This window comes from Phyllostomus hastatus, unplaced genomic scaffold (genome assembly GCF_019186645.2).
Source record: "Phyllostomus hastatus isolate PE091 unplaced genomic scaffold, TTU_PhHast_1.1 phas_scaffold_78, whole genome shotgun sequence".
NCBI lineage: Eukaryota > Metazoa > Chordata > Mammalia > Chiroptera > Phyllostomidae > Phyllostomus > Phyllostomus hastatus.
The window spans coordinates 97,985,511-97,998,811 of NW_025334041.1; the positions used below are offsets into that span (position 1 = coordinate 97,985,511).

Consider the following 13,301-nt stretch of genomic DNA (forward strand, 5'->3'; position numbering starts at 1 on the left):
CAAGTCTCCTGAGGACCCTTAGAGTTTAGGAGATGCACAGCTAGGGGGAAGAAAGATGTGGGCATGCTCCTGGGAGAGCACATTCTCTTGTTTTCCTGATGCATCTGTTTAAAGGTAAATCTTATTTATCTTTTCAAAGAACAAGCTCTTATTTTCTTGATCTTTTATATTTTTTAGATTCTGCTTTATTTACTTCTGCTCTGCTCTTTATTATTTCCTTCCTTCTACTCACTTTAGACTTTGTTTGTTGTTCTTTTTCAAGCTCCTTTAAGTGTAAATTACATTGTTTACTTGATATTTCTTGTTTATTGAGATAGGTCTGTAATGCTATGTTTATTGAGATAGATCTGTAATGCTATTAATTTCCCTCTTAGGACTGCTTTAACTGTATCCTATAGAATTTGAGTTGTTTGTTCCCATTTTCATTTTTTTCAAGATATCTTTTGATTTCTTTCTTGATATTATTAACCTATTCATTGTTTAGTAACATGTTATTTAGCTTCCATGTCTTTATGTCTTTTTCAGATGTTTTCTTGTGATTGATTTCCAGTTTTGTACCATTATGGTCCAAGAAAATGTTTGATATTATTTCAGTATTTTTAAATGTATTGAGATTTGGTTTTTTCCTAATATGTGAACTACCTAAAAATTGATCCTTATGCACTTAAGAAGAATATATATTCTGCTGTTTTAGGGTGAAATGCTCTGATCTAGTGTGTCATTTAAGGCCACAATTTTCTTGTTAATTTTCTGTCTGGAAGGTCTACCCATTGATGTCAATGGGGTGATAAAATCCCCTAATATGACTGTATTTCTGTCAATCTCACCTTTATGCCCACCAAGATTTGCTTTACATATTTAGGTGCTCCTATATTGGATGCATAAATGTTTACAAGGGTTATATCCTCTTGTTGGATTGCTCCCTTTGTCATTATGTAGTATCCTTCTTTGTCTCTTACTATAGCTTTTGTTTTAATGTCTATTTTGTCAGACATAAGTATTGCCACCCCACCTTTTTTTATTTCCATTTTTATGAAATATCTTTTTCCATCCCTTTACTTTTAGTCTGTGTGATCTTTCATTTTAAGGTGAGTCTCTTCTAGACAGCATATATAAATGTGTTTTGTTTTTTCATCCATTCAGCTACCCTATGTTTTTTGACTGAAGCCTTTAAGCCATTTATATTTAAAGTGATTATCAATAGGTATGTATCTATTGCCATTAGATTCTTTTAACTATGTTTCTTTGTGTCTCTTCTCCTTCTCCTTCTCCTCCTTCTCCTTCTCCTTCTTCTTCTTCTTCTCTTCTTCTTCTTCCTCCTCCTCCTCCTCCTCTTCTTCTTCTTCTTCTTTTTCTTCTTCTTCTTCTTTCCTCTTCTTTCTTCTTTCTTCTTCTTTCTTCTTCTTCCCCTTTACCATTTCTTGTAATACTGGCTTGGTGGTGATGAACCCCTTTAGCTTTTTCCTGTCTGGGGAGCTCTTTGCTTCTCCTTCAATTTTAAATGATAGCCTTGTTGGATAAAGTGGTCTTGATGTAGGACATTGCTTTTCATCACTTTGAATATCTCATGTTAATCCCTTCTGGTCTGAAATGTTTCTGTTGAGAAATCCACTGACAGTCTTATGGGAGCTCTGTTATAGTAATTAACTCTTTCTCTTGCTTCTTTTAAAATTCTCTCTCTGTCTTTAACCTTTGCTGTTTTAATTATGATGTGTCTTGGTGTGTGCCTCTTTGGGTTCCTCTTGTTTGGGACTCCCTGCACTTCTGGTCCTTGGGTATCTTTTAGGGAATTTTTTGGCCATTGTTTCTTCAAATCAATTCTCCATCCCTTGCTCTCTCTCTTCTTCTTCTTGTACCCCTATGATGAGGTTAGTGTTACACTTCATGTTGTTCCAAATGTCCCTTAAACTATTCTCATTTTTTTAATTATTTTTTTTCTTTTCAATGGTCTTATTGGGTGCTTTCTGCTACCTTTTCTTTCAAATGACTGATTCAGTATTCTGCCTCTTCTAATCTACTGTTCATTCTTTTCCGTGTATTCTTCATTTCAGATATTGTATTCTTCATTTCTAACTGTTCTTTTTTACAGTTTCTATGTCCTTTTTGTCATCCTGTCTTAGTTCTTGCTAAATTCCTTGGGCATTCTTATAACCATTTTTTTTAACTCTACATCTGATGAATTGCTTGCCTTCATTTCATTTAGGTCTTTTTCCGGAGATTTCTCCTGTTCTCTTATTTGGGGCATGTTTATTTGTTGCCCCATTTTGGCTGACACTTTGTTTTTGTTTCTATGTATTAGGTAGGGCTGCTATGACTCCTAGTCTTGATTGGGTGACCTTATGTAGTAGGTGTCCTGTGGGACCCGGTAGCATAGTCTACTTGATCACTTGAGCTGAATGCTCCAGGAATGTCTCTTTTGTGGGTTAGATGGGGCCTCCTGTTGTGAATGAGTCTTGATTGCTATTGCCATGTTCATGCATGAGGGTGACCCTCAGGCTGGTTAATTCTGAGGATCCACCCTGACCACAGTATACAAGCTGCTGTGCAAGTGCTGACCACATGAAGTGAAGTTTGCCTCAATAGGTTCTGGTGCCTGCCAAGTTTTCCCTTTGCATATGCCTCTTGTGAGACTAATAGGATCCTGCTCTGATGTTGTCTAAAGCTAGCTTCTGGGTGTGTTGGTTCTGGGACTCTTGGGAAGGACTCTGGTGCAGACCATTTTCAGTTGCAGACTTTGGCCCTGGACAACCTGTTTGGAGCTACAAAGCAATCCACTATTTGTGGATGCCTCTGCTGGACCCAAGTGTGTGCAGGAAGGACCAAGCTGAACACCAAGTCTGACTTTTACCAATATGGGACTCAGGGGAATGTCAGCAAAAGTCCCAAAGAACCTCAAGATCCACCTTTGCCTGTCTCTGCCTGCTAGCTGCCTATTAGGCTGCTACCTATTAGGCTGAAAGAGCCTCCAGTGACATTCCATTTATATAAGGTAGGTTCTCAGTGAGTCACCAGGTAAGGGCGAGTGGTGCTCACCAGATTGATGCAGGTTCTAATTTGGTGCCAGTACTGGGTCTGAGGCCACTCAGCAAATGCTTCAGGGTATATCAAGTCTTGCTGCTACCTCCTGGTTGCTTATACACCTTTGTGGTAAAGTGGGGTCTGAGGGAGTTGGCAGGGTGAGGCCAGCAGAGTTTATTAGGCCCAAACAGATCAAGATTAGGCCATGTGAAGGAGGGCTCTATGCCAATTGGGCGTGCAAGGGAAAAATGTCCCCTGTCCTAGAGTCACACAACTCAGGCTGTCCCAGATTCTGTCCAGAGCCCAATTTCAGCAGGGCTGGGCCACTGGGAATCAGGGGGTGGAGCTAGTGGATCTCCTCTAAGGGGGAGGTATCAGTCAGGCTTGGGGGAAGGTAAAGGGAGTGGACCCCACCCCAGAGCCATAGTACTCAGTCACTAGCACTACCTGAGTCCTTCCAGACCTCTACAGCCTGGCCCAGGCAGATGATTCCTCAGTGAGGCAGAAGCTACACAGGGCGGGGTGATAGGGAGCCAAAAAGGTAGGGCTATTGCATTCCCTCAGGTGGAGCCCATGTGAAAGGGAGTGCTCCATCCACAAAAGATGGCATCTACCAGGTGAGAGAAGAACTCAGCTTAGGGATCCTGGTAGCTGTCCCTTCAGCCCTCTCTCCAGAGCCACAAACCTCAGTCTCTCTTCACATGACTGTAGCCTACTCTGCCCTCTCTCTGCCAGAACCCATGGTGAGTGGCTGGGAACAAAATTTTGTGCATTGGCTTTTTAAGAAGGTACCTGTATCTACAGAAAACTTCAATCTCTTCCTGGAAGACTGATTTTCACAGCCACATATTGTGTAGGTGCCTCTTCCTGGCTCTCATGCTCTGGGCTGATGAGCCTGGTGTGGAGATGAGACACCTTGCTCCTCGAGGGGGACTTTTGCAGCTGACGTGTCCCTCTAGAATCTCAGCTGCTGCCTGTGGGAGCAGGGGCAGCCCTTTTCACACCATCCTTCCTACCAGTCTTGACGTGGTTTCTTCTAGAAATTCCTGGTTATAAGACTTCTCTTCAGCTAGTCAGGGTGATAATTCTATATTTCAGTTGTAATTCCAGTTTGGTCCTGAGTGCAGGTATGGGTAATGTGCACTTACTCCTCCACTATCTTGGATCTACCAAGTCTAGGATTTCTTAATTGCTTCCTTGCTCAAGGAAGAGGATATTTTAAAAGATCACTAAAGATGAACTCTTTTCTTGTACACTTTAAAAAATTTTTATCATCAAGCAAGTGTTTCAGATGTTAGAGGATAAATTATAAAAGCAGTCTTTACAACTATACAAAGATATATGTGTATGCACTACATGACTAAGAAGAAGCCTCAGATACTAACTTTGTTACCTTCTTTAAGCTATAAATTGTATTGAAATGTGTGTCTTCTTTTCCAAAATAAGGAGATTTTTCTAGTTTTGTTGTTGTTGCTGTTGTTGTTTCTATCATCTTCACTTTAACTTACCACTTACCAGTTTATTATAAAAGGATATAATAAAGCTGGAAGGGTTCCACAGGGCAGGGTACACAGGAAGGGGTGCAGAACTTTCCCAACCTCTGCGTCATGCCGTCTCTCCCTGCTGTTATTTCTATCTTATTCACATTGTAGTTAGAGAATAAAAACTGCATGTTGTCATTTCTGAAATTTATTTAATCTTACCCTAGGCCAGCAAATAGTCATTTTCTTTCTGTGTTTCTCTCAATACCTAAAAAGGTTATATATGCTGTACAGTGTTCTAAATTGTCAATTATTTCAAAATTTTTAATCATGTTATTCATATTTTCTACTCATTTCTGAAAATGTATGCTTATTCTTATAGTTAATTGAGAAAAGTATGCTAGATCTCCTACTGCAATTGTGTTTATCCATTATTCCCTTTAGTTTTATCCACTTTTGTTTTATCTGTATTAAAGTCAGGTGTCATTAAATTTATAATTTCTGTATTTTCCTAGTGAAGTAAAACTTGTATCATTACACAGTATTACTTTTCATTCTCTAGTAATCTTTTTTCCTTTAAAGTCAACTTTCTCAGATATTAATATGGCAAAGCCAACTGCTTTTGGTTAGTGTTGCATGGTATACTTTTTATCTTTTTTTCTTTATCTGTGTCTCTTGAAACAGCTTATGTAGGTGCTGTGTTCTTAACCCACCTGAGAATGTTGGGGTTTTAGGAAGAGCATTGACCACACGGGTTGAATGTGCCCATTGCTATGGTCAGGTTTGAACCTCCGTGTCAGCATTTGCCTCCCATGTGCTCAGCACATGTTAGTTCCTTTCTTTGCTTTTCTCACCTTCTCTCTGAAGTGATGGGAAATTTTGCATTCTGTCTTCTCCTGTAGTAGCTTTGTGGTCTCATTCTTTTTTACTCTTCCTTAGTGTTTTCCCTGGAGATCACTCTAACATGCATCCCTGACTTATCAAAGTCTGAAATTAACTGGTAGTTTTACCTCTTCTCAGACATTGCAAGGACCCTTGAACTATTTCAACTCTATTTACCCTCTGCCAATCTATATGCTATTATTCTCATGTATTTTTATTCTGTAGATATTATAAACCCCCAAAGACCTTACTATTCTTGTTTTATGTATTCAGTATTCATTTAGATTTACCAACATATGTATGCTCTCATTGCTTTTCATTGGGCTGAAATTTTAAACCAGAAAGAGAAAGTAAAAAGGTACTAGTGCAAATTTGTTGAGTAACCCCTCCTCCCCTTTATTCTCTCTCTGCTCCATTTGGAATTCAGAAAAACATAAGGGCCCTGTGGCATACGGGGAAACATTGTACAGAAACATAAGTAAGATGTAACAAAATGGGTAGGAAAATACACACAAGAAGGTAACATGTTCTAAAGGCAAGAGGCACAAAGATATACTTTATTTCAAAAGCCTTAAGCAGTTAATGATTTAGAGAAGTATTGCCAAGTTACACTCAGCAAATTTAGTAGTATGCCTCAATTTAGTGAGCACAAAAGCTGGTTATTGTTGAATGAACAACAAGTATAATGTAATTGGTCTCATACGATTAGGAGGTCACCAAGCCATGCTTGTTATAATTGGCATTGCCATAGCCGGGGGCTTATGCGACCTCAAGTGATGATTGGCCTGAAGGAGTAAGCCAGGAATGTGTGTGCTTTGGGCTAGAGAGACTGACTAATCTGGCTGTAAGGACTCAGGAAAGGGGGCCAGGAATCAAATCACAGCACAAAGGCAGGGCATGGTGGACTCAGTTGAATGCAGTCAGTCTCCATTCCGTTCATCACTTTCCAGGGGTTTGATCTGGAGCTCAGGATGGGAGGGTGTGGGAGGTTCAAAGTGAAGTAGTGGAGCACCAGGGAAACACAATTGAAATGTCAGTGCATAGGCATCCCGTAATAAGGGGGTATCCTAATTCTTCCAAAGGCCATGTCGACGGCTTATGTGGGATGGGCTTGAATTTTCACACTGAGGATCTCTAGTTCCTGGTACTAAGCCACCCTGGGACAAAGACTGGTGGTGCTGTTTGTTTCAAAATATAGTTTTACCTCCACAAGGTTGTAGATTGTAATATCAATCTGGTTGTAATATCATCCCCAATACTAGCATCACCTTTTACCAAACATTTGCTTGATGGATAATTAAGTTTAAGAATAAAAAAGAGAGGTTATCTGGGTATAACATTCACAGTTGCCAGAGAGCATACCTAGCAATTATTTATTTACTTGTAGAAAATGTTTTTTCTTTAAGATTCCAAAACCAATGAGCTTCACTTTGCCAGTGTGCAAAAAGGCCTGAAAATGAGAGTTAAGGCATTTGTTTCCTTGCTCATTCTCCTGTTTAGTGTATGACTGATTGGTTCATTTGGTTTGTGCACAATGCAGAGGAGCCATGAGTTCAGTGTCCCAACACGTCAGTTGGTTTTCTTCCCCACATGCATGAACCCTGTGTCTAACCTCATCTAGTCATCTTGCAAGTGAACACCACTAACTACAGAGGAGACCAGATTTGCAGTGCAAATCCATCATTGTTGCTGGAAAAAGGAGCTTCAAGCACATGTAACATTTTTTCTGTATGGGAACAGCGTATTTCAAGGTTCTAATAAAACACAGTGCAATGGTAAGGACTTCAGGACACGTGACTCTCCAACTTCACTTTCTAAAACAATAACATGAACTATCAGGGAGACTGATATTTGTTGACTTTGGTGATATTTTTGTTTATCATTTAAAGCACACTAAGTGATTAACAATCTGTTTTGCCAGAACAGATAAGAATCTAGAACTATAAATCTACTGCTGACCATGGACAAAGACAGTCTTCTTTTGTTACTTAATATTAGTATTTATTTTCTCCACTAGAACTGCTTAGCTTGGGTGAATTCTGGTTGATAATTTCAGAAGGGTGTAAAGCTAACTAGAACTGGGCATTTGGCCCAGATAAATCTGATTCCAGTGCTATGAAAGAAGCAGCAAGGGAAATAGAAAGTCTTTGACAAAAATTGTTGATAATTGGCTAAGGAGTCGGGAAACAGAAGACTTGGAGGGCCATGAATGTTGTTCTAACACAGAAGAGAGACATGAGAGAGGAATCGTGGTGCTACAGATTAACAATCCTCTCTTTAACACTAAGGAAAGTTAAATATATATAACCACAATAAAGCTGCTGCTATCTAGAACTTTGAGGAAATAAATCTTTCTGGAAGCCTAAAATGCAGAGGCAAAAATGGAAATTTGGGGTTTGTATTTCTGCTCTCTGTGACCTTGGGCAGGTTACCTCACCAATCTACATTTCAGTGACATCCTCCTGCCTCACCTGTAATTGTGGATGATGTGATCACCTATTTATTCCACAGGGCCGAGATTAGGATTAATTCAGAGGTCTGTAGATCTGATTTCCTAATCAAATAATAGGTGTTTAGAGATTGCCAAGCATTTACCTATTTTTATACCAATTAATTTTAGAATTTTAACAAATTTGCAAAGGAAGTGGTGCATAAAACACCACTTACCTTCTTCATCAGATTCCAGTCAGCACAATGTACTCAGGTTATTGTTATCAGTAGCCATTACTGGATGAGGCAGCAGTAAAACTCAATGCCCTCAGTTCTTGTTGGGATACTTCCTACTTCCAGGATTATATTGAAAAATAAGATGAATATCTAAATAACTCTAAGATCTTCACCCAGTGAGTTCCTTTTATTGAAAAAGTTTCATAAAGTAAGTAGAAAGAGTACTTTGCTAAGAACTAATTTATTGTCCTGTCCCTAGAAAAGATTAGGATACATCACTCCGAGCAGATGGGTATCTGTCTAAACCATTAAAAACATGAAGAAGAAAAGAAAAAGAAAATGGAAAGAAAAGTCCAGGAGTAAAGCAACTCCTTACAGCAAACACAAATGCTCAACCTTTCTCCCGCCCCCCAACTTTACTCCCTTTATAAGATTAGATCAGCATGACTGGGGAAAATATAACAAAATTTTAAATCCATACAGATAAAGAATTAGCAGCAACTTGAATTTAACCACTGCCTTTCCTTTAACTACAGGAGTTCAAGGGACAGCACCATCAAATAATCTTGCCAAAGCAGGCACAGTGTCCCACACAGAACTAGTAAAGATGTGGCTGCTTTACTTAGAGTAAAATAAAGTACACAGTCTGGATACAAAAAGATATATTTTGAAAATTCTGAACAATTTTTTAAAAATCTGTGCACTATCATTAGGGATAGACGGTCTATTCTACAGATGGAGAAACAGAGAGAAAAAGATACCATGGCCCTGGACCACACAGGTGGTGACAGAATCAAAATAATCCCAATCCCCTTCATCCTGTTTCAGTGTATTCTCATCACTCCTTGAAGGTAGCTTATTCCAAAGTAGCTCTGAATTATCCCTCAGACCTAAAGCAGCACAAATTAGAAAAGTCTAATTAGTAATCTACAGCATTTAAGATACAGAAAAGTTTTGACCATGAAACACACTGATTCCATGTTGTGGTAAATTATCAAATTGTGGAAAGAACATTACAGAGATTAAAATGTTGCATAAGAGAGAGAAAGCTGCATGAGTCAGGGATTTGGGAAATATGAGTCAGACTAAAGGGACAGAGCCAAAAACATAGAGAATGACGGCCTAAGCAGGGACTTAGTGGACACCAGGAAGATGTAGACATAGTTACCTCCACTGACTTGGAGAGAAAACTAAATATGCAGTCGCATAGACTGGGGGTCAGTATGGTAAAAAGGCTAGGAGTGCAAGCTGAGCAAAGATCAGACTATTAAAGCAATGATGGTGCCAAAGTCAGCAAGAGAGGGACCTGTAATAGTGTAAATCACTAGGAGGGAGAACATGGGCACATTTTTGAAAAATGAGGGAATCACCAAATATTGCCATTAGCTATTCTTAATGCATTTGAAAGATGAAATGTGAGTTGATTTACGTGTTGCGATATTTTAGGAAGCACACTCTATTATTTTGTTCCTTAGCGATGTTTACATTAGGCTAGGTCTACATGGTTCAGAGCTGTTCCCTGTGGTGTTCAGTCCAAACTCTAATCTCACCTTTAAGGCCCTGAATTTTGCTCATGACTTGAACTACCAGTTTAGGAGCACTTTCAACCAGGCGCTGCACCAGGCTCCTCACACACAGCCCCTCCTCCAGCTACATGACCAGGCTGTCAGCCATCCTCATGCAAATCACTTTTGTCTTCTCAGCATTTTCTAATGCAACCTGCTTTCTGCCTAGAAAGAGCCTCCTATTTCTGTCAATCTGCGTACCTCACCTTCTTCAAAATGCCACTCAAAACTCATCCCTTCTGGCAAACCATCCATAGCCACCCTTCTCTGGTACTGCCTTATTCCTCATAGCATCTGCACTTTTCAGTGCCCTTGCTTTATGTCCTTTGTCATCTCCGGACATCTTGCTCATCTTGCTGTTTTTCTCACACCTTGCCTGTTAACCTGTCTTGTAAATGTTAAATTCCATGAGCTAAAACACTGGCCCTACTTTCCTTAAACTCTAGACCTCAGCTTTCAGCAATCATAATTCATTCATCCATTTATTAACACGTATTTACTGAAAAATTGCCATGTTTTATGCATTCTGCTGGGCATTAGGAACACAGATAAGGAATACAGGTACGACAACAGGCCCCTCCTCAAAGAGTGTGGGTCCCAGGGTCCAGGAAAGGTGTTAAGTGGCCGCCTAACTGTCAAGGAAAAATTATAGATGGACTTAAATACCAAACAAAAACTCCTTTCCCCAGAGTACATTTTCTTAGATTATCAGGAAAATCGTGGCTGACCTGAGTACTTTTCCTTATGAATAAAGTGTTGCTTTTGCCACAACTGATTATTCTCACCACAGAGGGCTTTCATAGTCACACCCAGGAGGGCCAGATCTTCCGGCACATCTGCACAAGGGTGGACTTTCTGTGTGAGTTTTTGACATAGACTTATATTTTAGTGATTTTTTTCTTATCACATTGAACTTTCTAACACTGAAGACAAATCAAAATGCATAGAAGTGGAAAAGAGAAGCATAAAAGATGTTAACAGTGTATAACGATTCTGATATGACTTTGTATATTCTCATGTAACTTTCTAATATGACATACACTTTGTGAATGCCGTAACAGGATCTTGAAGTGCAACTCAAAATAGTAAAATTGTTTTATTTAAGTAAACTAATAAATTGACCACAACATGAAGTCACCTAGTGTGTTATATGGGCAAAATTTTTCTGTATCTTAAATATTGTAGATTACCAACTAGGCTTTTCCAATTAGTGCTGCTTTAGGTTTGAGGAATTATTCAGAACTACTTTGGAATAAACTCCAATTGAAGCTAATTCAAAGAAATCCATTAGATAACCTGCTAAGAGCAAAGGAGAGGATAAATATTCTAACTTCAAGTCAGAGAAGCGAAAATGAAAACACAGTCAGTTCATATACCGGCAGACACAGCTCAGGTATATGATGAAGCATGCAGTCAACTCCTTTGGAATAATTTCTCAAAGGGGATTTCATACAACTGTATTTTATTGCATTTCAAGAGGTTTCCCCCATGAAAGAATTAAAAATAAAAGCGAATCCAGGTAAATAGAAAATGTAGTAAAAATATTGCCAGTCAACCCTAGGTGAGGCGAGTCCTACTGCAGTTTTCATTGTTTTGTTTTCTTTCATAAAGAAAGGAAAAGAATGTAATTGTAGTGGAGGCAGTGGTATTTCACTTGGTTTTCTGTTGTTTTTGTTTGTTCATCTTTATTAAATTACTTTCACTCACCCAATATTTTTATTAAATAATCCTTCTCAGATGATAAATGGACCTGTTCTTAAGGAGGAGTAGGTCCAGGGAGCACAGATTTTATGTTTAAAATCTATTTAATGATATATTAATTCCACTAGAAATGTTACTCTGTTTATCAAAGAGACTTAGAACTGAACGACAAGAGAGTAGGAAGGAAATTGTAGGACACCAGGAATGTAGCTGGGGTGGAGGCAGTTCGCAGTTGTCTCCGAGAGAAGCCTCAGTCACTGGCGAGGCCTCCTTTAGAAAATGCAGCAGCCAGCCCGTCCTTGATCTTCTGCCAGCATGTACTGAGGACACTTGCCACATCTGAATCTCACATTGCAGTATCTCTCAGGGCTGTTATCACTGCAAATCCTGGCAAATGTTCTTGACATAAAACAATAGGAATTCTGCTGTCATTTCTGCATTAGCAAGTCATAAAGCTCTGAAGAAACCTCAGTAGAAATGTTTTCATCAAGTGCATATGAGAAAATAATAAAAGACACAAAAGAGAAAAGATAATCTCAAAGCAAGATTGCTGTACCTTTGTATAGTACCTAAAAAGGACAGAGTTGTCATCACTGATTTGGAAATAATAATAAATTTCAAAACAAAAATAAAAAACAATAATCAAAAAAATCCACCAAAACTTAAAAACCAGGTTGAAAGAATTATGTAATTAGTTGCTTTAATAGGTTATTATCCAATAACAGCCACATATCCCTCGAGTATTTTTCATGTCCCCTCCCTCATTCTTTTGGAATCTCTCGTATCATCTCCACACCCAGCTCACTGAAGCCTGTATCTGAGGACAACCCTCTCATAGCCTGAACTTCCTACATTATTACACTGGGTAGTGTAAGTGCAGTAATTCTCCTTGGAAATATTAGAAAGATGAATGGCAACATTCTGAGCTTCTTAAAGGGAAGGGCAAGAATTGAAGAATAAATTCTAACTGATGGCTCATTTTTCTACTATTGATTCTTGGCCCAAATCACCACCCTGGACCTACCGCAGTGATGTTCTAAGACCCCCTAAGCTTGTCACAGTTTTTATGCTCAATTTGTCATCAAGGAATTACAAGGCTATATTTTTCAATGACACTTAGAGTCTTAAGTTGTTGAAAAAGTGCCAATATCACATAATCCTTTCATTTGTGCTATTTAACTTCATAATGTGAGAGAGGAGAGAGAGATGTAAATGAATACAAACGTGATATAGATAAAGCAACATCAAATATCACTTATAAATTATTGGGTAATATAAACATACACTCACATATTCACATCACATTTTGATCCCCAAGAAATTTATTATAACAGATTTATTATACTATGACTAAGCATTATTTTTACTTTTCTAGATCTATAACCTACCTACTCCTTATGTCATCTTTACTCTATTATTTTCAGAATAGAAATGCTTTGGGAAATTATGTATTTTACACTACACCAACCTATCTCTCCTGGAGGAATATGACCAAATTAAATCTTTTGCATTTTGAAGTTTGCAATGAAAGGCTTATACACACAGTCATGTTACCCTAAAGTTTGAACACACCTGCAAAGAGAAACAGGGAATGTGTATTATTAAAGTTTGATTTATACTCTGTTATTGGGCAAATTTTTAGAGATTTATCAATAGAAATTATTTCAAATGCAATTTATTGGGGAAGAAAACACATCACACAATTTATTTACATTTTAAAACATGCAAACCAATACTTTATATTCTAAGGGGTGCATCTCTGTATATTAAACACATAAAAACCTCTCAGGAAAGGGTTCACACCTACCAGGACAGTAGGTAAAGGGATGAGGGTGGAGTAAGGCTTTAGCTGGACCTGATATGTTTCAGTTCTTAACAAAATCAAGTGAGCTGAGGCAAGCAGAGCAAATTGTTAGTGTTGGTTAAATCTGAGTGGTACACACTGGCATCTATGAAATTATTTTCTGAACACTAAAAATAAGTTATC

The 13,301-nt window shown here is 38.5% G+C and overlaps 1 protein-coding gene across 1 annotated transcript in view; it reads left to right on the plus strand.

The window, feature by feature from the left end:
• The window catches only part of EFEMP1 (EGF containing fibulin extracellular matrix protein 1), a 65,142-nt gene that overhangs the window by 35,039 nt on the left and 16,802 nt on the right, over positions 1-13,301 (plus strand). The gene's annotated exons all lie outside the window — the stretch shown is intronic.